Source organism: Ovis canadensis, chromosome 3 (genome assembly GCF_042477335.2).
Source record: "Ovis canadensis isolate MfBH-ARS-UI-01 breed Bighorn chromosome 3, ARS-UI_OviCan_v2, whole genome shotgun sequence".
Classification (NCBI taxonomy): domain Eukaryota; kingdom Metazoa; phylum Chordata; class Mammalia; order Artiodactyla; family Bovidae; genus Ovis; species Ovis canadensis.
The window spans coordinates 195,602,561-195,629,786 of record NC_091247.1 but is presented as its reverse complement, the minus strand read 5'-3'; the positions used below and the strand labels follow the sequence as shown (position 1 = coordinate 195,629,786).

General features: G+C 40.5%; 1 protein-coding gene across 2 annotated transcripts in view; it reads right to left on the bottom strand.

The window, feature by feature from the left end:
* Positions 1 to 27,226, bottom strand: part of LMNTD1 (lamin tail domain containing 1) — a 525,827-nt gene that overhangs the window by 183,564 nt on the left and 315,037 nt on the right. For both annotated transcript variants that reach the window (XM_069585540.1, XM_069585541.1), the window contains one exon: positions 13,054 to 13,155. The gene's annotated coding sequence lies outside the window, so the exon portion shown is untranslated. The remainder of the gene's footprint in view (positions 1 to 13,053; positions 13,156 to 27,226) is intronic.

Below are 27,226 nucleotides of genomic sequence, written 5' to 3'. Positions count from 1 at the left end.
AATGGAGAGTTGGAAGTGATTGAAGAGAAGGTGAACACTCATCAGTGTTTGCAGTAAATTGGATTATTTTAGACCAGATGCTGTTTTGCGCAGCTATGTATAAAGCTTTTATGGTGGGAGGGCAGGGGCAGTTTCTAGAACATATTCTGTTCTCCAGGATTAAGGGGTATTCTAATGAGTGGGTTTTTTTTTTTTTTTCAATATATGTATGATGTAGGACATAGCACAAAAGAGTACTAAAATTGCTTTCTAAAACTATTTATTTGTTTGGCTGCATCAGGTCTTCGCTGCAGCAGGCAGGAATCTTTCCTTGAGGTGTGCAGGCTCAGTGGCCGCACCCCAGGGTTTAGTTTCTCTGTGGCAAGTGAGATCTTAGTTCCCCAACCAGGGATCGAACCAGGGCCCCTTGTGTAGCAGAGCAGATTCTCCACCACTGGATGGCCAGGAAAGTCCCCATAAAACTGCTTTTTTAGTGAATGAATTTGAATGATACTGACTTTTATTATCACAACCTAATACTTATGATTTTTCTTTTTTCAGGTTCAGTCTGCCTTTCCTGATATGCTTTACAATTTTTGAGGGTATTGATCATGCCTTCTTCTTTATTTGTAGGAAATAGTCAAGAAATGCTTCTCATGTTATCACTTTCTCTACTAAATATGAAAGTAATCAAAATGTTTCATTTTTATTGAAAAAGAATGTTTATTGAAAGACTATTAGTTCTACTCTGAAAATAATACACATTCATTTTGGAGAAGTGGGAAATAACACAAAATAAAATTAAAATTTGTTATTTTCCAACCTGGAAATAACTTACACTAATAATATTTAGTAAATTTAATTTACTTATTTCTTCTTGATTTATATAAAATATGCCCTTTAAAAAAACCTAAACCATGATTGTCATCTTGCTTTGTATCCAGCTTCACTCATTTGACAAAAGTTAAATTAGGTACATTTAGGTACAATTAGCACAATATAAAAGCACGGAAGGAAAATAGAACACCTTATATTTTAAATTAGAATGACTCACAAACATGTGCAATGTTCTTTCTAAAATGTATTTTTAAAACCACGCAGCTATTATTTAATTCTAATGCAATAATCAGAAATGCCTGAAGCCCTGCTCTGAAGCACAAAAAAAAAAGGACGATCTTCGGGTGTTGGTATGCATTTCCACATTCTATCCTGCTCTTCTTCCTACTTCAATTGCAGTTTGTCCTCTGTCAAGGAGGCCCAGGTACAAGGAAGTGGTACAGAGCGGCTCAACTCCTCCCATCACTTCCTTTCATCCCAAGACGCAGCTGTCTGCTTTATCTCCAGTAAGACACTGCTTCTCAGCTTCATTCAGTCCTTCAACACATCCGCGTACAGAACTCCCATCAGAATAACGAACATCGCCAATGCAACAGCTCTCTCTCGTACAGCTACATCTTCTCTTTCACTGTATTAGTTTTCAGGACTCATTTCATTGCCTGCTTTTTGACTTGGCTTATTTATTCTATATTTACAGCAAAAGCTTTGATATGCTTTAATGTAATGAAATGATTGAATCACTCTTTATAAGCTATTTTAAAAATTTTTCAGTTTATAATAGAAGGTAACATTTTATTGCATTGCTTTATTTCTTAAAAAAAAATTCAGTTTTCCAACAAATCAATAATAATAATAAATGAAATAGGGACTTCCTTGGTGGCCCAGTGGTTAAGAATCCACCTTCCAATTCAGGGGATGAGGGTTCAATCCCTGGTCAGGGAACTAAGATACCACATGCTGTGGGGCAACTAAGCCTGTCAGCTGCAACTACTGAGCCTATGCGCCTCCATTAAGAAAGAAGCCTCTACATCTCAGCAAAGGATCCTCTGCAGGGCAGCTAAGACCCATTGCAGCCAAAATAAATAAAAATTTTTAAAAAGGAATAGAAGTTAGTGGCTTAAAAATAAAAGAACTGATTGTTGTTGCTGTTGTTGTCGTTCTCAGCACTTTTAAATTTCATATCAATTTAGCATATGAAACAGAAAGTGAGACATTTGATTTTATTGTTAGTTGACCAACCATCCATGCATGCCTGGTACTACCCTAGGCTAGTGATGGTTTCAGAAGCACTGAAAGCCACACGTCCTGGGGAAACTCCCCAGTCCCAGACAAACCAGGATGGTTGGTGATCCTGAGTCTTGTTCCGTAAGATACATTATATTTATCAGCCTACTGATGTTCATTATGCTGGAGGTATTTTCTAGGGAGTGAAAAAAAGTTTAAACAAATCAAATTTTTACCCATATTATAGTTCAATTCCTGCCAAGCATAATAATAGACAATTGTGATCATTCTGGGAGATGTTTTTAGCCCTCTACATATCTTAACAAGAATATGTGATCTGGAAAGTAAAGTTGTTCAGTCGTGTCCGACTCTTTGTGACTCCATGGACTATACAGTCCATGGAATTCTCTAGGCCGGAATACTGGAATGGGTAGCCTTTCCCTTCTCCAGGGGATCTTCCCAACCCAGAGATCCAACCCAGGTCTCCTGCACTCCAGGCAGACTCTTTACTAGCTGAGCCACCAGGGAAGCCCAAGAATACTGGAGTGCGTAGCCTATCCCTTCTCCAGCAGATCTTCCCCATCCAAAAATCCACCTGGGGTCTCCTGCATTGCAGGTGGATTCCTCACTAGCTGAGCTGCCAGGGAGGCCCATACTGTTTGTTAACTCCCCAGAAGTTCATATGTTGATGCACGCATCAATGATTTGATAAAATTGCACCAGTTCCATTTTCCGCTGTCCTTTTGTTTCTGGTGGCTGTTAGTTCTACTAAACGGAACCAAAACCCCAACAATTCCAAACTTTATGTCTTTCAGACCTGACTTCTTCCCCCAAATCTTTAGCACTGGAGTCTCTACCAAAGCTTTAACATTTCCTGTAGTTCTCCAAAGCTGCTTCTCTGCACCAATGCAAGGCATCCAATGAGAGGCCTGAGAAAGAGCACTGTGTTTGGTGGAGCCACACCTCTGAATATCTGCCATTCTTCTGCCTATTGGTAGAAAATAATGTACCCCTGGAAGGCTCCTTCTCTTTCACTTCTTTAGCAGATTTTGCTAGCAATCTGTCCTTAAGCTCACTGACCTCGGTGATCCATTCCTAACAGAGTGCAATATGGAGGCTTCCCCTTAAATCATCCCGGGGTTGAAGACTTTGAGTCACATACTTGTCAACATCTTGATGTGCAATCATATTTTGTTAATATGAAAATTCATCACTGTTCTCACACAGGGCACAGAAACATTTCATAACGGCAGGGAAAAAGGGTTTTATGAATTAAGAAAAATACTGAGATTTCTTTCTCAGCTTGTACTAGTTTATAACTTGCACCCAGGAAACCCCAATGCTAATGCTCATTGCTTGAGCATCTGGAAAATGCACTCTTACTGATTTTGGTAACTTCTCCCATATCCTATAATGCATGGCAGTTTCCTAACTCCAAATTTAATTTCATTTGTAGATTTGGAAGGCACTGTGACATTTTTCATCCTGATAAAAATATCAAAGACCAAGTTTTTTTAAAACTTACTAGACACAGTTTTGAATTTAAATAGAGACCATGATTTGAATGGTGACTAACATAATTACTGTGGGACCATATTTTATTTTTAGAAAATACTTCAAGAGAAAACCAAAGACATTTTGGAATTAATTAGGTACCTCAGATTAAAGAGGTGTAATTTTAATGCATCAGTCTAAAGAAGATAAATGGAACATTGTTTTGAAATATTATTTTTAAAAATGTAGAACTCTCAAAAAAAAGAACCTCAGAGACACATTGTAAATAATTAGATTGCTTAAAATCTGTCAGTTTATAAATATTATGTGAGGATTATGTTGGCTTCATATGGTTCTTTGAGGATTTGAATTTTCTCTGCAATGTTGGTGGTAGATGCATAAATAAGGATTATATATCATATCAAGTTGTACCAAGAAAGGCAATGTGGCCTCATATTTCATCTTTTGGACTTTTCTAGTCAGTTAGATACAGGTATAAGATTTAGTTCTGCCTCTTACTAACTGGGCCACTTTGGACAAATTACCAAATCTCTTTAAGCCTTATTTTTTCACATCTGTAAAATGGGGATCCTCTCATGAGAATTAGATGAAATACTGTACAAAAAGCATGTAACGCAATGTCTGGCATCTATTAAGCACTCAGTAAATGATAGACACTGTTACTAGGTTCATTAATCACCAGAGATACTGGGATGTACAATGAAAGCAACACTTTGTCTCTCCCAAGAATGTTCTCCCCAACTTATGATGGTGGATAGCCCAGCCAGAGTTCCAGGTACATGCCAAGTGTCTTTTTATCCAAGAAACCTTCCCTGACTCCCTCAACTATATATGAACATTAACTCTTACATATCCTTATCAGTGGCCTAAAGTAAAATCCCCAAATACACAGAGGCATGGTATTTATAGTTCTTTGTGTTCTTACCACCTGTGGGTAGGGGTTCTGTTTCCCTCATCTTAGTGTTCCTCATCCTCCAAGCTCCTAATGTCTAAGAGAGATGAATGTAGACAATTAGAGGTCCAAGTAGCATATATGTGCAAAGAAAGTAGCGTAAACTAAGCTGTCCATGTTCAGAGGAGGGAGGTGATAAGAAAATATCTGTCTAGAGGAAGTCGTTTTTAAGTGGGACTAAAAGGCTGAAGAGAATTTCAAAGAAGAGAAATAGAGAGAAGGCAACTTGATGAAGAAACACGTGAACCACAAAGAGTAAGTCAGTTTGATCACAGCAAGCTGAGTTTGTGATGGGCAGGAGGTCATCCCCAAAGTGAGATGCAGTCTGATTGCAGAGAACCCTAAAGGGAAAGCAAAGGAGGCTGGATTTTGTTTTGGGGTCAATAAGGAGTTGTCAAAGGTTGGGGACCAGGAAGTGACGGAGAAGAGATGCCAGCTGCTAGCATCGTGACCTTCCAACTCTGTACTCATTAACACCTGTATAAACTTGCTAAGTATCTTCAAATTATCTGTCCCATTTCTGTGTCTTCAAGACACAGTTATGCTGCATACTAAGTCTCAAAAGTATGTAAAGCTAGTAGTCAACCACAGCTCTTGTTTCTGCAATAGAGAGTAAATTTCTGTTTTGTTTAAGAGCAGAGGTTTGGGAGGTAAAATGGCATGGATTCAAATCTTAGCTCTGTCAGTTATGAAAGAATGATGTCAAGAAATTACTCAACCACTCTAAGGCATAGTTTCCTCACCTCTAGATTAAGTACTTATATTAACTCACAGAAGTTAAATGCCATGCAGGCAAAGAACTTGAGAGAGACTGCAGAAACTGCCCATACGACTCTATGATTCCTCTGTCTCACCTCTCTGGTGCTTTAAATCCCTGGTTTTCTTTGGCTTCCAGCTTTTGATACTATTTCTAGTTCCCCATCATGTTTGACAATATGATAGGGCTCCCTCCTCCAGTATAGGGGACATCCCAAGTATCCACTTCAAAGGGCTTATGCCTAACAGTATAATAAAGGGACTGTTTACAGAGATAAGGACTGGGTTAAGAAGCAAAGGATGGTGGAACACCAATGAATGAGAAATCACGATCACCTTTAAAGTAGAAGGAGGAGAAATTCCACTCCTGGGCATATATCTGGAGAAAATCATAATTCAAAAAGATACATGCACCCCAATTTCACTGCACCAGTGTTTATAATAACTAAGCCATGGAAGCAACCCAAATATCCGTCAACAGAAGGATAAGAAGATAAGGTATATTTTTATATGAAGAAGATAAATATATATATATTATATATTATATATGATATGTGTGTGTGTGTTAGTTGCTCAGTCATGTCTGATTTTTCATGACTCCATGGACTGTAACCAATCAGGTTCCTCTGTCCATGGAAATCTCCAGGCAAGAATACTGGAGTGGGTTGCCATTCCCTTCTCCGGCGGATCTTCTCGGCCTAGGGATTGAACCCCAGTCTCCCACATTGCAGGCTGATACTTTACTGTCTGAGCCACCAGGGAAACCCAAATACATACATCCATATAATGGAATATTAACAAAGGTCCATCTAGTCAAAGCTATGGTTTTCCTAAGAGTCATGTACGGATGTGAGAGTTGGACTATAAAGAAAGCTGAGCACCAAAGAATTAGTGTTTTTGAACTGTGGTGTTGGAGAAGACTCTTGAGAGTCCCTTGGACTGCAAGGAGATCCAACCAGTCCATCTTAAAGGAAATCAGTCCTGAATATTCATTGGAAGGACTGATGCTGAAGCTGAAGCTCCAATGCTTTGGCCACCTGATGCGAAGAACTGACTCATTGGAAAAGACCCTGATGCTGGGAAAGATTGAAGGTGGGAGGAGAAGGGGACGACAGAGGATGAGATGGTTGGATGGCATTACCAACTCGATGGACATGTTTGAGTAAGAGTTTGAGTTTGAGTGAGCTCTGGGAGTTGTTTATGGACAGGAAAGCCTGGTGTACTGCAGTCCATGGTGTCGTAAAGAGTTGGACACAACTGAACACAACTGAACTGAACTGAATTTCCCAGGTGGTGCTAGTGGTAACGGAGAAGGCAATGGCACCCCACTCCAATACTCTTGCCTGGAAAAATCCCATGGATAGAGGAGCCTGGTAGGTTGCAGTCCATGGGGTCAAGAAGAGTTGGACACAACTGAAGCTACTTAGCAGCAGCAGCCAGTGGTAAAGAACTCGCATGACAATGCAGGAGACATAACAGGTGAGGGTTCGATCCTTGGGCCCAGAAGATCCGCTGGAGGGGGGCAATGGCAACCCACTCCAGTATTCTTGCCTGGAGAATCCCACAGACAGAAGATCCTGGCAGTCACACAGAGACGGACACAACTGAAGCTACTTAGCATACAATGGAATATTACTCGGGCATCAAAAAGAATGAAGTAATTCCATTTGCAGCAATATGGATGGACCTAGAGATTGTTAGTGAAGTCAGACAGAGAAAGAGAAATATACAGTATCACTTATATGTGGAATCTAAAACAAAATGGTACAAAAGAACGTATTTACAAAACAGAAATAGTCACAGACATGGAAAACAGCTTTATGGTTAGCAGGGAGTAAGGGAGGGGGAGAGTACTGAATGAATTGGGAGATTGGGATTGACACATACACACTGCTATATATAAAATGAGGACCTACTGTATAGCACAAGGACCTCTACTCAGTACTCTGTAATGACTCATATGGGAAAAAATCTAAAAGGAGTGGATATATGTATATGTAAATGGATTCCCTCTGTTGCACAGCAAAAACTAACACCACTTTGTAAATCAGCCATCGTTGTTCAGTCACTCAGTTGTGTCTGACTCTTTGTGACCCCATGGACTGCAGCACGCCAGGCTTCCCTGTCCTTCACCATCTCCTAGAGTTTGCACAAAATCAACTATCGTCCAATAAAAAGCAATCAAAAACTAAAATAGATGGCGAATCTTAAAATAATTTTTTAATTAAAAAAAAAAAGTAGAAGAGGGACAAAGGTGTTGTGGCCTGAGGGGACGAAGCCACTCCAGAACAATAGTGGGGCAGGGAGGGAGCAGTGTGCGTGCGAAAGAATCACCCAACCTCTTTCCCTTCTTTCCCTCCAATGCCTTGCCAGTGCCTTCCACTGGCTGAACCCAGTTCAGAGCAAAACAGTAACAGAACCAGGTGATACAGTCTACAGAGGCTGGTTTTCTGGGACACAAGCAAAGCACAGAAGATCAGAAAACAGATGGTGCAATGGGGCCTGGGTAAAATGTGTTGTTGTTTTCTGAATAAGGGATATAAGTATGGAAAGGAATGGAAACATCTGAATGGAAAGTTATCACTGCCTCCATGACAGATGGAGGAAAGGAAGCTCAGAGAGGTAGTCTTGCCGAGGTTATCAGCTAGAAAAAGGAACCGATTTGGAGCCCTTTATGGTGCCTCTGGTCTATCCTGTTTCCCATTACACTGCATGGCTCCACTCAGAGTGATGGTTGAAATAATCTTAGTCTCCCCTAAGCAGTTTCTGCCCTGAGATAAACCAAGGGTGTGAAAATTTACCCCTCCTGCAGTTGCCTACATTCTTGGTCTGAATCCATTCGCTGTGGTTTTCCAAACAATCTTTCAGAGAGGGTTTCTTAAATTGCCAATAACTTTGAAAGGTATTGACAATAGGAAATTGGATTCCCTCATTTTGGGGGAGAAGGAAGATTAGATCTAAGATATAAAGACATCTGAAAGAAAGAAAGAGATAGAAAAACAAGGAAAGAAATAAAAAAAGGAAGGAAGGGAAGAAAAAGGGAGAGGGGATCAGGAAGAGGGACAGGGAGAGAAAGAATCTCAGCATAAACAGCTTGGGGAGCAAGATTGGTAACAGCTAAAAACTGGAGACTAACCAAATGCCTGTCAACAACTGAAGAATGTAAAAACAAATTGTGGAAATCCACATAATGAAATATAATACAGGGAGGGAACTAAAACTAAACACAACAAAGGGAATGAAATTCAAAGATGTAGTACTGAGAGGAAGAAGCCAGAGACCATTTGTACGATTTCAAAAGCAGGCAAAAATAATCTATGGTGTGAGAAGATAGGATTGTGGTTATTTTAGCGTCTAGGAAATGAAAAGGGGTTTCTGTGTTGTTAATCATTTTCTGGGTTTTGTCTATTTGCTTGTTTCTGTATATTTGTTTGATCTGGGTGGTGGTTGTAGAGGTGTGTTCATTTTGTGAAAGTTCATTGAGCTGTCCCTTAGATCTGTGTCCTTTTCTATATGCACAGACACACAATTTCAGGTAGCCAGTTGCATTAGTCAGTTATGAAGCAGTAAAAATCAGTCTTTCAAAATGTCTGTGGCTTTCAACACAAACAGTTTTCTCTTTGTGGCAATTCTAAGAATGCCCCCATGGTCTCTATCCCTTGGTGTTACCCCTGTGGTGATGTTACCTAACATGGGGTTCTGCAGGCCCCGCTGGGCTCCTTGCCCTCTGGTCCAGCCCCCGCGTGTGCTCCCGTCCTGCCTGTCCTGTCCTGCTCCTGTCCTGGCGCTCGCTCTTCCTGCCCAGCTCCCTCCCACGCTGCCCACGGTCCCCAGGAGCACCATGGGGACCCCCTTATGGAGCCAGCAGTGCACAGGCTCAAGTCCTGCTATCTTCTTTGCCACCTCCTCTTTATGCATCAGCTGACTTGAAGATAAGATTATCAAGGTAGACCTAACCTAACTGTTGTTGTTCAGTTGCTCAGTCGTGTCTGACTCTTTGTGACACTATGGACCACAGTGCGCCAGCCTTCCTTGTCCTTCACCATCTCCCAGAGCTTGCTCAAATCATGTCCATTGAGTCAGTGATGCCCTCTAAACATTTTGTTCTCTGTCATCCCCTTCTCCTTCTTCCTTCAATCTTCCCTGGCATCAGGGTCTTTTCTAATGAGACAGCTCTTCGCATCAGGTGGCCAAAGTATTGGAGCTTCAGCTTTAGCATATATAGCAATATATTCAGGATTGATTTCCTTTATGATTGATTTGTTTGATCCCCTTAATTATGTGAGCCCTTTAAAAGCAGAGTAATTTCTGGTCAGAGACTTGCCAGGGTACAGATTCAGTGTGCCATTACTGGCTTGAGGATGAAAGACGCCACACCAAGAAGGCCTGAGAAGAGCCCTTAGGAACTGAGGCCAAGCCCTGGCCCATAGCCAATAAGAAATCAGAAACTAAGTCCTATGATCATAAGGATACACATAAACTGCCAATAACCAGTGAGCTCTGAAAAGAACTTCAAATCCTAAATGAGAATAGCAGCTGATGCCTTGATCTCAGCCTGGTGAGATACTCAGCAGGGTATACAGGAGCATCATGCCCACACATCTGACCTATAGAAACTGGGAGATGATGATACATTGTGGTTTTAAGGTGCTAAGTTTGTGTTAATTTGTTTGCAGCAACAGAAAACAACGAGTGCACACTTACTCATATTTTGGCAGCTCTGTGTTGGCAGCTGCTAGAACCTGCTTGGCTTTGCTCCATGTGCCTTCACATTCTGGAACCCATATCGAAGAAGCTTCTCTATTTGGGACATTCATATGACAGACGGAAAAGAGCCAGCAAGGTAGACAGAAACCCACGATGCCTCTGAAAGTATGCAGTGTTCATCTTATCTACTCACACTCCAGTGGTCAAAGCAGGCCACACGGCCAGACCCAAAGGCAATGGGACAGGATGTATAGTCTTATAGGAAAGGTGAGATCGAATAATACTGAAAAACTATGCAATCTATCACCATGGAATGTTAGAACTGTGGCCTAATTGGAAAGAGTAGAGTCTATGGTGTCAGAAAGGCCCCATACGAATCTTGGTACCACCACCTTACTGGCTGTGTGACCACGAAGTCAGGACATTTCTCTGCTCCTTGGTCTCTTAAATGGCAAACACCTATATCTTACCTTATGTTATGAATGTTAAATGTACCAGTATGGTTCCTGATAGACACTCTAACATGTGTTCATAAATATTAGCCTCAGCCTCTTACCTTGGGGATTAACCAGAATATAATTCTTCCAAGGGGAGAAATCAAGGAAAGAAGACCACATCTAAACCCACCTCTTTTCCCACATTTTTCTAATAAACTAATGCAGAGTCCAAAATGTATAACTCCTTTATATACTGTATCTGTTGACTGTTGTAGTAACAAATGGCTTGGGCTTTCTTGATAGCTCAAATGGTAAAGAATCTGCCAGAAATGCGGGAGACCTAGGTTCAATCCCTGGGTCAGGAAGATCCCCTGGAAAAGGGCATGGCTACCCACTGCATTTTGTATTTTCAAGAGTTGCCAGTATTCTTGCCTGGAGCATTCCATGAACAGAGGAGCCTGGTAAGTCCATTCGAAAAGAGTCTGACACGACTGAGCGACTAACACTTTCTTCACTTTTAATTTATTTTTTCAGTAACAAATGGCTCAGAGTAAAGGGAATATAATATTGCTCCTCTGAATGGGATTGTTGAATGCAATCAACATGTGAGGTTGGATTACTTTATAATTACCTTTCTAAATTGATGACTCACTTTAACATGTAATTTTGGCTTATGAATATGTTGTTATAAAGCCATAGTTACTACAGGTGGAAAACTGGCAAATGAGTCAATAATATTTTGTCCTCGGAATGTTTAGATTTTCTTTTTAACTTACCTAGGTGGTTTTCAATGTATTTCAGGTTTCTAGTTCACAAATACCTCTTTTAAAGTAACTATTATTAATTATTTTTAAGCCCCAATCCATTATTTAGGGTTTTAACTCTTTTTAATCACATAAAAAATAACAATCTCTATCTTTCTCTCTTAGACACACACACACACAACTCACAAAGAAGTTAGTACATTTTCTTCAGCAGAAGAGAAGAGTCACTCAAAAACTTTTCAGATGGGGATTTTCCTGATTGTCCAGTGGTTCGGAATCCACCTGCAAATGCAGGGGATGTGAGTTTAATCCCTGGTCAGGGAACCAGATCCCCCATGGGATGAATCAACTGGGCCCATGTGCCACAGCTTCTGAGCCTGCACTCTGGAGCCCATAGGCTTCAACTACTGAAGCCTGTATGCCCTAAAGCCAACACTCTGCAAAGAAAGAGGCCACCACAACGAGAAGCCTGTGCACTGCAACTCTATAGAGAGTAGCCCCTGCTCACCATGACTAGAGAAAGCCAGTGCACAGCAATGAAGACCAGTGCAGCCAAAAATAAACAAACAAACGTATCAGATGAAGATAACTACAGTCAACATTTTAGTGTGTAGTCTTCCAATTTTTTTTTCCTGAATAGATAATATATAGACTGCATATATAGCATATGTATTTCTGTATGTTTACATATATTTCTCAAAAATGGAGCTATACATTATACTTATTTTTAACCTACTTTTTCATGTAGTTATATACATATATACCATGGCTACAGTCCATAGGGTGGCAAAGAGACAAGACTGAAGCGACTTAGTGCGTGCACACACACATAACATTACTTTAATAATTTCATTTAATGATTTTATGAGTATTTTTCAGCTAGTATATTACTATCGAATATTTAGGTTATTTGTTAATTTTCTATTACTAACTCTGAAAGTGAGTTTCCACTAGCCCATATATATGAATTAGAGGAGGTCAGGGCATAGGGCTTGCTGGCCAGAGCACTCATCAATTTTAGCCCTGCTGATCGGGCAAGTCTGCTCTTAAATTTATAAATATATTCTTGAAATGTTAAAAAAAAAAAAAACAATAAACAGAATCCCTCTTAGATTGGATGAGGCTTTTCTTGAAATTTTCAGCCATTTTGTACCATCAAGAGTTTCCAGATGGGGATTTCCTTGGTGGTCGAATGGTTAAGAAGCCACCTTCCAATGCAGGGGACACGGGTTCAATTCCTGGTCAGGGAACTAAGATCCCATATGTCACAGAGCAACCAAGCCCACGAGCCACATCTAGAGAGTCTGTACACCACAGCAAAAGGTCCTGAATGATGCAACTGAGATTCCCTGAGCCATAACTAAGACCCATTGCAGCCAAAAAAATAAACAGAGTTGCCAGATGGCACATAAGAGGACCAACCTCTTGGTTTATTACCTTTTCTGTGAGTTGTCCTTATTGAGCTGTTGATTTCTCCATGAAAGGGCATCAAAACTGATTAAAGTGCTATGACTTTAGGTTAGAGATTAATTTAGTGCCCCACATCCACTGTCATCTCAAAGATGCTCATGATTAAAGCACTCAGGTGATGTCTTTCCTTATTTATTGAAAACAAAAATGGAAAAAGAGAGCCTTGTGTTCTGATTCTTTTTTTGCTTCAGATCAAGAAAATAATTGCTTTTAAGTCCCTAAAAGAACTTGTAGTAATGACTCTTGAAAGCCCTGAATGAGGCCATTGTTATAGAAACATGACTGCCTTTATGGGTGAATCAATTACATTTTTATACCACATGGAATTAAATGGAAGTTTCTATTTGCCTCTGTTAAGAAATCCCTTTGGAGAGACTGGGAGCCAATTACCCGGGAGCTGGTGGACACTGACCTCTAGCCAGCCCGCCTGGTTCCAGCCTTCCGTTGTTTCTTCCTGGGCTCCAACTGGAGCTCTTCTGATGAAAGCACTATTGTTGGTCTCTTCAGAGAGGAGCTGTGAAAGGAAAGGGAAGATTATTAGTAAGTGGGTAGGAAAATGTTCCAACAAAAGAATGAAATGAAGTAATTAGCTTCCTTCTATATATAAGCACCAGCCTTGCTGCTAAATCTTCAGGCTGTAGCAAGTAAGGAAAACAATGACATTCCTGATGCACGGAGAGTCAGTGCAGCCATTGACCAATCACAGGTAAGGTCACTCTCTTCTTTACCCTGGGAAAATGGGGGGCATGTTAGCGTTAGTTGCTCAGTCATGTCCAACTCTTTGTGACTCCGTGTACTGTAACCTGCCAGGCTCTTCTGTTCGTGGGATTCTCGAGTCGAGAATACTGGAGTGGATTGCCATTTCCTTCTCTAAGAATGGCTCCCATTTTAAAAGGTCTTAATAAGATGAGAACTATCCTAGGATAAATTTGCAGTCATCTCACCCCATACATATATATACGCTTTTTAATTCCATCATGGTTTATCACAGAATATTGAATATAGATCCTTGTGCTATACAGTAGGAACTTGATGTTTATTCATTCTATTTATAATAGCTTACATCTGCTAACCCCAACTTCCCAGTTCATCACTTTCTGATGAACTTTCCCTCCCCTCTCCCCTTTGGCAGTCACAAGTCTGTTCTCTATATCTATGAGTCTGTTTCTTTCTTGTGATAGATTTATTTGTGCCACGCTTTAGATTTAAAATGGGAACCATTCTTGAATGGAAGGACTATGTAAAATGACAAGCCCTAAAGGGAATAATTCTTTTTAACATGATATGACCTTTTAAAGGGCTTCTCTACAGCTCAGCTGCTAAAGAACCCACCTGTCAATGCAGGAGACACAAGAGACTCAGGTTCCATCCCTGGGTTGAGAAGAATGGCTACCCACTCCAGTATTCTTGCCTGGAGAATTCCATGGACAGAGGAGCCTGGCAGGCTACAGTCCATGGAGTTGCCAAGAGTCAGACACAACTGAACTACTAACACTGACTTACTTGGTTTAACAGGCAGGGGATTTTAAAAAGTTATACACACATATCTTAGATATTATAGTTTAACCTAAGACATATAAGAGTACTTTCAGCAATTGTATAATAGAATAGAATGCCAAGGCCCTTCCTCTGAGTGTCTGCTAATTAGAGTTGTATCATTTTTCTTGTAGGAGCCACACTCAAACTTCTGTTTCTTTAAATTGCAGCAAAATGCAATCTGAGTGCATAATCTTAAAGATATGTTTACAAACTTTTCCCAGTCATGTCTGGTTCACCTTTCCTATACTGATTTGGATTATATTTTCAGGCCACTCACTCTCACCAAGTCTTTCCAAAGACTCTCAACTTAGTTTTCATAGAAACAGCTCTATTATACACTCAAGGTTTCATTGGTTTATATAATATGTAATTAAATGCTGTAACATAATGAACAGTACAAGTGCATTGATTGGCTTGCTGATAAAATCAACTGTTTCTTGGTAAAGATACAACTAAATTGATGGGACCAGGGCAATTCAATGTACCAGACCTCTACTAATCTCCAATGATGAGTGTGAATGAAGATTGGGAAGTGTTGTTAATGGGATGATTTGGCTATTTGGGAATTGCACAATGTGAGCTAGAGCAACAGTAGGGCTTCCTAGGTGGTGCTAACGGTAAAGTACCCGCCTGCCAATGTAGAAGCTGCAGGAGACTTGGGTTCGATCCCTGGGTTGAGAAGATCCTCTGGAGGAGGGCATGGCAACCCACTCCAGTATTCTTGCCTGGAGAATCCCACGGACAGGGGAGCCTGGTGGGCTACAAGCCATAGAGTTGCACAGGGTCGGACACGACTGAAGCAACTTAGCACTCATGCACAGAGCAACAGCGGTGGGAAAAGACAGGAGAGGACAAATTGAAATGACAGAAAATTCGGAAATAAACAGGCTTGAGTTCAAATTCTGACTTCATTGCTTAGCTGTGAACCTCAAAGTTTCTGCTTACTTACATGTAAAACAGGAATAATATGGTACAGTGAAAGACTGGGAAAACACAGCTAATGTACTTAGCAGTGTGCCTAACACAAGTAAGTAAACAATATAATATTATCAGTAGAATTTTATGTTGAATTGAGGAAATTGAAGACTCAAAGATGATTCCCTGTTGTCTACCCTGCCTAAATAAATGATAATAAGATAAAAAAGATAACACCACTAACTGAAATAGGAAAACCAAGAGGAGAAATAAGAGAACTGAACATCAATACAGGATACAGGATGCTTGGGGCTGGTGCATGGGGATGATCCAGAGAGATGATATGGGGTGGGAGGTGGGAGGAGGGTTCAGGATTGGGAACTCATGTACACCCATGGCTGATTCATGTCAATGTATGGCAAATGGGGTGAGAGGTGGGAGGAGGGTTCAGGATTGGGAACTCATGTACACCCGTGGCTGATTCATGTCAATGTATGGCAAAACCAATACAGTATTGTAAAGCAAAATAAAGTAAAAATAAAAATTAAAAAAAAAAGAGAGAACTGAACATATTTTCAGGCTGAGGGGAGGGAATCAGTAGCAAGAGAAGTTTTTTTTTTTAATTAGAAATCAAATATGGTTTTCTCTATTGTATGAGATTGTGGGTGGTTTTTGCACTCATCTTTGTTCCTTTCTGTATCTTCCAAATTTTTTACATTGAGTGTATAAATTCTGGGCTCAAAAAAAAAAGAAAAAGAAAAACACCATTTCCTTCAACATGAGATATGAGATGGGGGTAGTCTATGAGACAGTGCTCCAGGAAAATTGGAATGGGCTGGGATGGGGACGCAGAGGGAGAGAAAAAAAAAGTCTGGGAAAGGGAGAGAGAGATTTGTTCCACTGAGGCAAGAAAGAAAAGAGAATGAATGAAGGTTCAGAGAAGTTCTAAACTGGGAGTAAGAAAATTTGAGGAAAATCACATCCGTTGGCTTCTATATTTTTAAGTAAATTAAGAGCCAAGGTAGTTTGTTAAAACTGAGGAGGGAAGAAAGAACCAGAAATATGGAAAGAGTATCTGCTGTATGTTTCAGGAAACCTTAACTCAGCGCTCTATAGTGACCTTCAGTTCAGTTCAGTCGCTCAGTCGTGTCCAACTCTTTGTGACCCCATGAATCGCAGCACGCTAGGCCTCCCTGTCTATCACTAACTCCCGGAGTTCACTCAAACACACGTCCATTGAGTCAGTGATGCCATCCAGCCATCTCATCCTCGGTCGTCCCCTTCTCCTCCTGCCCCCAATCCCTCCCAGCATCAGAGTCTTTCCAGTGAGTCAACTCTTCGCATGAGGTGGCCAAAGTACTGGAGTTTCAGCTTCAGCATCATTCCTTCCAAAGAACACCCAGGGCTGATCTCCTTCAGAATGAACTGGATCTCCTTGCAGTCCAAGGGACTCTCAAGAGTCTTCTCCAACACCATAGTTCAAAAGCATCAATTCTTTGGCTTTCAGCCTTCTTCACAGTCCAACTCTCACATCCATACATGACCACTGGAAAAACCATAGCTTTGACTAGATGGACCTTTGTTGGCAAAGTAATGTCTCTGCTTTTTAATATGCTGTCTAGGTTGATCATAACTTTCCTTCCAAAGAGTAAGTGTCTTTTAATTTCATGGCTGCAGTCACCATCTGCAGTGATTTTGGAGCCCCAAAAAGTAAAGTCTGACACTGTTTCCACTGTTTCCCCATCTATTTCCCATGGAGTGATGGGACCAGATGCCGTGATCTTAATTTTCTGAATGTTGAGCTTTAAGCCAACTTTTTCCAGTCTCCTCTTTCACTTTGGGAAGGAAATCCAAAAAAAGGTGTGGGGTATATAAAGCTAGTTCACTTTGCTGTGCAGTAGAAACTAACGCATTACAATGAAACAAAGCAACTATACTCCAATAAAAATTAAAGAAATAAATAAAAATACTGACAGCCATTGAACTTAGGAAGGCAAGTGACAGGTGGGAAAGATACGTTGTAAGGAAGCTTGGGACCTAGGAGACCATGGAAGCCAAGTTTGTGTTTCTTGAAAAGCCTATTTTCAACAGGAACTAATATGTATCTTGTGGTTGCCATGGAGCTGAATAGAATAAGGAGGTCAAAAGCTATTAATAATAATGTTTATAGTATATAATATTATTTATAGTATAATTAGGAGGTTAAAAGAAAATATTCTTTATGCTATTATATGCTTTTCCTTTAATACATTTATATTCTTAAAGGGCTTCTAATGGCATTATTGAAACTACAATAAAGTGAAGAAAAGAAATAGGGAAAGAGTAAAAATGTTTTTAAAACTTAATATGAGGAACAGAAAAAGATTCAATTTGAAATTGATGCAATATTCCCGAAGAGCCCGGAGGCGCCGCTGAGGTTGGAGAATTTGCATGCGTAGTGGTCAGTGGCCGAGTTGTCTCTGTGGCTGCAGTTGACCATCTGGAAAGGGGAGTGGCAGCTAGAACTGGCTGGGCAGATGGGGCAAGAGAAGCAGGTGTGGACATCTAGAAGAACCCTCCGCCTTCCCAGTCTGCCCTTCCTCCTCATCTCTCACAGACAGCGACTACCACGTCCTCTGTCGCTCCTCGCGGAAAGCCTGGAATCATGCTAGCCTTCTCCTTCAGGAACCCCCACCTAAACAGTCCCCAGGCTCTGCCCATCTTGCCTCCTAACACTTCACCCCCCTTCACTGTCAGCGCAGCTGCAGAGGCCGTTGCCTCCCCTCGCCCTGTGGCCTCGGCCTAACTGCTCGGCCAGGCCCGCTCAGTTCCATTCTTTGTACTGTCCTGGCCTTTAAAAATCATGTCAGGAACTGGTTCACCCTTTTAAGACCCATAAAGAGCTTCTAGTTTCTCTTAGAATAGGGACCAAAGTTCCCAATATAGCTCGCCAGGTCCTCATGGTCTGGCTCTTACAATATCCCAGATTCACCTGGCAGAGGCCGGCCCCAACAACCCCACTCTCTATTCTCTGGGCACAGGGGCCTTCTCTTTGTTCCTCAAAGACACGGAGACAAAAAGTGACCCACAGAGACAGAGATGGGGTGGAGTCTCACATAATCAGATGCTATGGGCTTCCTAAGGAAGAGAGAAATGAACTAAATTGTGGAGCTTCCTGGGTGGCTTGAACACTGCTTCAACAACAAGAACACTGTTTGAACACTGCTTCTTGAACAAGAAAGTGCTTGTGAAGGCTGGAGACACAAGAGACCCAGGTTCAGTCCTCTGGTTGGGAAGACCCCTTGCAGTAGGAAGTGGCAACCCACTCCAGTATTCTTGCCTGGGAAATCCCATGGAGAAAGGAGGCTGGCGGGCTACAGTCCATGGGGCCACAAAGAATCAGATATGACTAAGTACATAGCACAAATTAAAATTTAAGAACAAAGACTGGGCACTGACTCAAAGGGGTTAGACGATTTAAACTGGAGAGGAAAGTGGTGTTTATTGACTGGCTTTCCCTTACACCCTCCACCCTGCATGCGAAGTGCTTAGGGAGCTCTGGGGAAGTCCAGATCTGTTTTAGGGAATAACACCCATACCATTTACAGACACAAGTTCCTCCAAGACAATTGTCTCTGAGCATGTTCCCTGAATGTCCCAAAGGCATTTCCACCCCAGCAAGCCCCTCCTGCATCTACCCTCCACCCCATCCATCTCCAGAAGCTACACCTGTGCCAGAGCAGAACTGTCTTGGATCTTCCTGTACCCGGTACTACTGACCTGACCCTCCAGTCCTCTCTCAGCCAGGCTCTCAGCTTGTCTGGATATGGCATCTTCCCCCAGCCTAATTCCACCCCTGACCAGTCTGTCTTCCCATCCATTCTCCTCTCAGACACTGGGCTGGTCCTTCTAAAATATCAATTTGACCATGTCGCTCTCAGGATGAAAAAAAAAAGAAGAGGAAGTAGTAGAATGTAAGAAAAAATGTTGACATTACTCCCAAGGAGTAGGGAGGGAAAAAGGGATGACCTCTGAAAGTATTGCGATTCCAGTAGGGTGGTCAGAGGAAAGCCAAATTTTAGTTGGTTGTACTCTTAGTTTTTCATTCATTTAATTAGATAGTATCATAAGTTCAATATTTCTCTAAGTACCTGTGAAAGGTCTGAGGCTCTGAAGATTATGGGTATCTGTTAGTACTAAAGGGCAGACTCTTTCTAAAATGAGCCACAGATTTCCACAAAGCTTAATTTACCTTCCACAAAAAAAAAGAAAAAAGTCAGAAAAGAAAAATCTCAGACCTTTTGTTTCACAAGAGTAGTATGACACTGAGGATGGTCACTGAAGAAAAAAAATCTCTTGAAAATTGGTTGAAACTCAGTAATGACTTCAAGTAGGATCACCAAATATGCGCAAGTGACATTCTCACATTTCCACACTTGGTGGGTGACTCAGCGCTTGTTCAGCAGGGCTGTAGGGACGAATCACTGTAGACTCAAGATCACATTATACAAACTGGATGATCAGAGTCCTCTTTTCTAGTTGGCGTGTATACGTGCATACTCAGTTGCTTCAGTCGTGTCTCTTTGTAACCCTATGGATTTTAGCCCACTAGTCTCCTCTGTCCATGGGATTCTCCAGGCAAGAATACTGGAGTGGGTTGCCATGCCCTCCTCCAGGGGATTTTCCCAACCCAGGGATCGAAACCAGGTCTCCTGTACTGCAGATTTATTCTTTACTGCTGAGCCACCTGGGAAGCCCTTTCTAGGGGGCAAAGGCTTAAAAGAACTGTGTTTCAAACAGCATGTTTGTTTAGCAAAGAGCCTTATTTGCAGGGACCATAGGAAGGGAGCCTCTTTCTAATTTCTTCACGTAAATGCCAAAGCACTTTTCGAATGTTATGAGAGCATCCACTTGAACTGCTGTGTTTGGACAAGCGAATGGTGGTTCATGACCACCAGACCTGGTCAATAAAGGCATTCAGGAATTGTCTAGAGCCTCAAGCTGCACGTATCATAAAGTGGATGCCTGACATTCAAGCCTGAGCCTAAACTGGGTTCAGACATTCTGGATGTGTAAAAAGTGATACCCAGAAGCATCCTTTGGAAAACTCAGACCTATCTTAGTTTTTAATAAAAAAAAAATTAATTGAAGTATAGTTGGCATACAACATTATATTAGTTTCAAGTGCACAATGTAGTGATTCAACATTTATATACTTTACAAATTGATCACAATGGTAAGTCCAATAATCATCTGTCACCACACAAAGTTATTACAATAGTATTAACTATATTCCCTTTGCTGTACATTATATCCCTATGACTTACTTATTTTATAACTAGAAGTTTATACCTCTTGATTCCCCTCACCTATTCTGCCCAACCCCGGATCCCCTTCCCCTCTGGCGATCACCAATTTGTTCTCTGTATATATGAGCCTGTTTTTAGTTTGCTGATTGGCTTTGTTTCTTAGATTCCACCTACAAGTGAAATCGTACGGTACTTGTCTTTCTCTGACTTATTTCATTTAGCATAATACCCTCTAGTACACTCATGTTATTGCAAATGGCAAGATTTCATTCTTCTTATGACTGAGTAGTATTCATATATATATACCCGATCTTCTTTATCCATTCATCCACTGATGAATACTTAGGTTGCTTCCATACCTTGCTTATTGTCAATAATGCTGCAGTGAACACAGAGATGTATGTATGAATATCTTTTTAATTAGTGTCTTCACTTTCTTTGGATAAATACCCAGTTGTGAAATTGCTGTTTTACTTTTGATAAAGTTTTATTTTTAATTTTTTGGAGATGCCTCCATACTGTTTCCAGAAACACATCTGCAGGTAGAATATAGGCATGGTTCTCAGTGCAGTTTGGTAGCTGTCTTGTACTCACCATCATGAATCACAACTGGATGAAGGAGAGAGAGGAGTTGGACCTGTGATTTACCTTTTAAGACACATGACCCAGAGAGTTGAGGGGACATCCCCTCTCCCCTGACTCCAGACCTCTGCTCATCATCAGCGCTGCAAGAGGACTTTGATGGTATCTTCCGGTGCGAGAGGGATGACCAGAGCTGTGAGGAGCCACACTGATGGCAAGAGGGAACTTGCTCGTGGGGGACTGTGAGCAATCCTTAGACAGGGCCATTCTGCAGGGAGAGTAAAATCTAAAATAATCCATAATTCCTTGCCTGGCTGGCTGGTAGGTGGTGGTATCACTTCCTGAAGTACAGAATAAAAGAGAAGGAGGTGATGGCCAACTCAGCTTTGGAGATGTTGAGTTTAAGATGACTATGAAATTTCCAGCAAAAGGTGTAAAAAGAGCTTCAGAGTCTCTGGTAGAGCTATAAATTCAGTGTCATAAGTTTAGAGATGTCAGTTAAAGTTATGGCTGTTGAGGAGATGGTCTAGAGAAAGTACATGAGGAGAGTGAAAAAGACCGCAAAACCCTAAGACTGTCCATATTAAAAGTAATGGCAAGAAGTGAGCTTAATAGAGTGATAATTAAATAACTGGGTAAGCCTACCTAGGGATGTAAGAAGAAGATCTGGGAAAGTTGCTCCTCAAGAAAGTCAACTTATAATCTACATAGTCGTTTTTGGAAAATTATACCACTTCTTTGTTTCTAGATCTTTCTTTTCAGACAAACTGACCAGTTAAAGTTTCAGTTAAATCTGAAACTGGACACTCAAGTCAAAGAAATAATTGTTAGGACTTTAAGGATATAAATAAGGATATAAACCTCAGCAGTAGAGAATCCGCCTGCCAATGCAGGAGATGGTTTGATCTCTGGCTCAGGAAAATCCCCTGGAGAAGGAAATGGCAGCCCACTCCAGTATTCTTACCTGGGAAACCCCATGAACAGAGGAGCCTAGTGGACTAGTGTCCATGGGGTTGCAAAGAGTCAGACATGACTTAGCAACTGAAAAATGACGACAACAACAACAAATAAACCTTACATAAATTAGGATATGTTTAAGGATATAAACCAGTTAAGCCAGGAAATAATAAACAGTCCTTAGCTGAAGCATCGCAGTGTTAAGTCCTAGAAATTTTATTTCTTTTAAAAAATTGATTGTCCAGAGCCACAATAATTGGTGCTTAAAAGTGATTAATCTCTTTATTTCCTCTCCAGTCGTTTGAAACCTTCTATAAGATGCCCTAGTGGAAAAAGTGTAATATTTCAGTGGAGACTTTACAAGGGCATTTGTTTTGCAAGGTTTTAGAGTGTGATGGCACAGTTCTCAGCATCATAATTCAACAACCAGCCTCCTGCAAATCAGACGTTTTTATGCATGTTCAGAAGCTATGCAGGACCGTGAACTCCAGTACTGAAATTTCAGAGAGCAACTCTTTCATTTTCTTTTAACTGGAAAATAAACAGACTGCTATCTTCTTTATAAAAGTAAGTCCTGCTTCTGCTTAGTTGCTCAGTCATGTCTGACTTTTTGCGACCCTATGGACTATAGCCCACCAGGATCCTCTGTCCATGGGATTCTCCAGACAAAGATACTGGAGTGGGTTGCTATTCCCTCCTCCAGGGGAGCTTTCCAACCCAGGAATAGAACCTATGTCTCTTATGTCTCCTGCAGTGGCAAACAGATTCTTTACCACTAGCGCCACCTGGGAAGCCCGCTAGAGGCTGCAGCAACTCTGAAACTCTGCTTTCTGCCTCCCAGGTGGATCCCGACAGCCCGGGAATTGGCACAGGTCTCCCTGGGTCAGGCCGACATCACTCAGGGTGCCAGTATCAGATTAATTACACTGCCCTCTGATCTGACTTGCTACGAATAAAAATTTGATGGGTCCCTGATGAATCTCAAACTATATGATTAACATCTAACTTGTGAAAACGCTTCACTCTACATCAAAACTGTATCATCAATTATCCATGTGAACCCTTGTGAAGAGAATGAACTTTTAAAACATGTTCAGATTGCATGGATGTGGTGCCTGAGTATTTACCTTTGCAAATAATCATTTTTCAGTAAATGTAGCTTTACCACTTGTTCAGGCTTACTCAAGACTCCTCCAGTTTTAGACTCATAATCCTGCAAACTGAGATGGTTGGTCACCCTAGGAAAATGAATCAATCTCTCTTGTTGGTCTTATTCTGAAAAATGAGAAAGAACTCAGTTATAACTATATAGAAAAATACAACCTGATGATTCTATTTTTAATTGCAGCCTCTTCTTGCTTACTTAGCATACTGTAGCTATACTTCCAGCTAAATGGAATCCTTTCCACATAAATCTTTCCCCCTTTTAAGGGACTTTTTCCATTTCTTACATGACACTTTCTGTTCCTAAGACCATAATTAACACCGCCTTCTAGATTGTAGCAGATCATTCTGACCCAGTGACCCTAGCTCCACAGGGAAGTCTTTTATTGAAGCCTAGCAGTTGTCCTGGTTTACTCATCGCTTTAACTGCTGCATTGCAGAGTCACATTTCTCCATCCTACAGTGAGTGTTTTATGTGTTTGAACCAGGAAGGGAACAGAAATTCAAATGCTAGGTTAAGCTACATAAATAGGTGGGTTTTTTTCCTATTTAGCAGTCCCTAGCATCTAAATTTGCTAAGTATACATTGTGAATCTCCAAAGAAATCAAATACATTCAGTATTTCACAAACATATTTGATCATGGATGCCACTTGAATAGCTTGTAGAATTCATGTCTGGCTGCAGAAATTTTGAGAAGCACTAGAATAAGTGGAAAAGCACAGACTTTGCTGCCATAGAGCTCTGGGTTCAAGTCTTAGCTCCAATACTTTTTAGTTACATGCCTCATTCACTTAACCTATCAGTAAATCCTTTCTTTAAATAAGTTTCCAAATTATTATAAAAAAAAAAGGATGTAAAGGAGGGAGGACATTTAAAGGCAACTTCTATTTCCTCTTTTGTATATCAGGTACCTACCTACTGGGGCTCCTGTAAGGAGTTATAAGCTGCCATACTACCTCAGAAGTTGATGGTGTAAATGTAACATGAATATCTTATCCCAGTGACTATAGGTTCATGAGACATTAATGGACCAAAGCTAAAACAAAGAGCAGAAGTCTTGCTTTTTCTGCTCTTTGACAGCAGAATTCTGTCACTTCAGAATTCCATTCCTTTGAGGCTTGACATTTTTATCATCTTACTGTTAACAAATCACCCTTAGCAGACATTGTTTACTTACTGTTAACAAATCACCCCTTTGCAGACATTGCTTAAAAGATAATGGAAGCAACTACCATACTGTTTTGATTCCTGTAGCTTTGTAGTATAGCCTGAATTCAGGTAGCCTGATTCCTCCAGTTTTGTTTTTCTTTCTCAGGATTGCTTTGGTTATTTGGGTTTTTTGACTTTCCAAACAAATTAATTTCATACAAATTTTTTTGTTCCAGTTCTGTGAAAATAGGCATTGGTAATTGGTAGAGATTGCACTGAATTTATAGATTACTTTGAGTATTGTCATTTTCACAATATTGATTCTTCCAATCCAAGAATATGGCATATCTCTCCATCTATTTGCATCAACTTTGATTTCTTTCATCAGTATCTTATAGCTTCTGAAGTATAGGTCTTTTGCCTCCTTAGGTAGGTTTATTTCTAGGTATTTTATTCTTGTTGATATGATGGTTAATGGGATTGTTTCCTTAATTTCTCTTTCTGACCTTTCATTGTTAGTATATAGGAATGCAAGAGATTTCTGTGTATTAATTTTGTATCCAAAAATTTTACCAAATGCATTGATGAGTTCTAGTGGTTCTCTGGTAGCATCTTTAGGATTTTCTATGTATAGTATCACGTCATCTGCAAATGAAGTGACAGTTTTACATCTTCTTTTCCAATTTGGATTCCTATGATTTCTTTTCTTCTCTGATTGCTGTGGCTGGGACTTCCAAAACTATGTTGAATAATAGTGGCAGCAGCAGACGTCCCTGTCTTGTGTCTGACCTTAGAGGAAATGCTCTCAGCCTTTCACTGTTGAGAATGATGCTAGCTGTGGGTTTGTCAGATACAGTCTTTATTATGTTGAATAAGGTCTCTCTATATAGATCAATGGAACTGGATAGAAAGCCCAGAAATAGGCCCACACACTTATGGACAATTAATCTACAACAGAAGATGCAAGAATATACAGTGAAGAAAAGACAGTCCTCTCAATAAGTGGTGCTGGGAAAACTGGACAGCTGCAGGTGAAAAAATGAAATTAGAACGTTCTCTAACACCATCCACAAAAATAAACTCAAAGTAGATGAAAGACCTCAATGTAAGGCCAGACACTATAAAACTCTTAGAAGAAAACATAGTAAGAACACTTTTGATATAAATTTCAGCAGTATCTTTTTCATTTTTTGTTTTGAACTTTTTTTTTACATTGGGGTATAACCTATTAACAATGTAGTGATAGTTTCAGGTGAAGAGAGAAGGGACTCACCCATACATAAACATGTATCTATTCTCCCCCAGGTCCCTTCCCATCTAGGCTACCACATAACATTGAGCAGAGTTCCATGTGCTATACAACAGGTCCTTGTTGGTTATCCATTTTAAATATAGTAGTGTGTGTACATGACCATCCCAAACTCCCTAACTATCCCTTCCTCCAACAATCATAAGTTCATTTTCTAAGTCTGTGAGCCTTTCTGTGTTGTAAATAAGTTCATTTGTATCATTTCTTTTTAGATTCCACATATAAAGGATGTCATACAATATTTCTCCTCTGTCTGACTTACTTCACTCAGTATGACATTTTCTAGGTCCATCTGCTGCTGCTGCTGCTAAGTCGCTTCAGTTGTGTCCAACTCTGTGCGACCCCATAGATGGGAGCCCACCAGGCTCCCCTGTCCCTGGGATTCTCCAGGCAAGAACACTGGAGTGGGTTGCCATTTCCTTCTCCAACGCATGGAAGTGAAAAGTGAAAGTGAAGTCGCTCAGTCGTGTCCGACTCTTCATGACCCCATGGACTGCAGCCTTCCAGGCTCCTCTGCCCATGGGATTTTCCAGGCAAGAGTACTGGAGTGGGGTGCTGCAAATGGCATTATTTCCTTCTTTTTAATGGCTAAGTAATATCCCATATATGTACCACATCTTTTTTAGCCATTCCTCTGTTGATGGACATTTAGGTTGCTTCCATGTCTTGGTTATCGTAAATAAGTGCTGCAATGAATACTGGGGTGCATATGTCCTTTCAGATCATGTTTTTCTCCAGATATATGCCTAGAAGTGGGAATGCAATGTCATATGATAGCTCTGTGTTTAGTTTTTAAGGAACCTCCATACTGTTCTCCATAGTGGCTATACAAATTTTCATTCTCACCAACAATGAAGGAGGGTTCCCTTCTCTCCACACCTTCTCCAACATTTATTCTTTGTGGATTCTTTTTTTTTTTTAATGGATGATAGCCATTCTGGCTGGTGTGAGGTATCTCATTGTAGTTTTTATTTGCATTTCTCTAATAATTAGTGATGTTGTACCTGTTTTCATGTGCCTATTGGTCATCTGTACATCTTTGGAAAAATATCCATTCAGGTCGTCTGCCCATTTGTTGACTGGGTTGTTTGTGTTGATGCTGTTAAGCATCATGAACTGTTTGTAAATTTTGGAGACTAATAGCTTGTTGGTCATATCACTTGCAGAGGTTTTCTCCTCCCAATCTGTGGGTTGTCTTTTCATTTTGTTTATGGTTTCCTTTGCTGTGCAAAACCTTTTGAGTTTAAGTAGGTCCCATTTATTTTTGTTTTTATTTCCATTATTCATAGCAGCATCTTTTTTGATCCACCTCCTAGAGTAATGAAAATAAAAACAAAAATAAACAAATGGGACCTAATTAAACTTAAAAGCTTTTACACAGCAAAGGGAACCATAAACAAAATGAAAAGACAACCCACAGAATGGGAGAAAATACTTGCAAACAAGGGACCGACAAGGGATTACTCTCCAAAATATACAAACAGCTCATGGAGCTCTAGGTTATGAAAGCAAACAACTCAATCAAAAAATGGGCAGAAGATCTAAATAGACATTTCTCAAAAGAAGACATACAGATGGCCAAAAAGCACATGAAAAATGCTCAACATGACTAATTATCAGAAAAATGCAAATCAAAACTGCTGTGAGATACGACCTCACACTGATCAGAATGGCCATCCT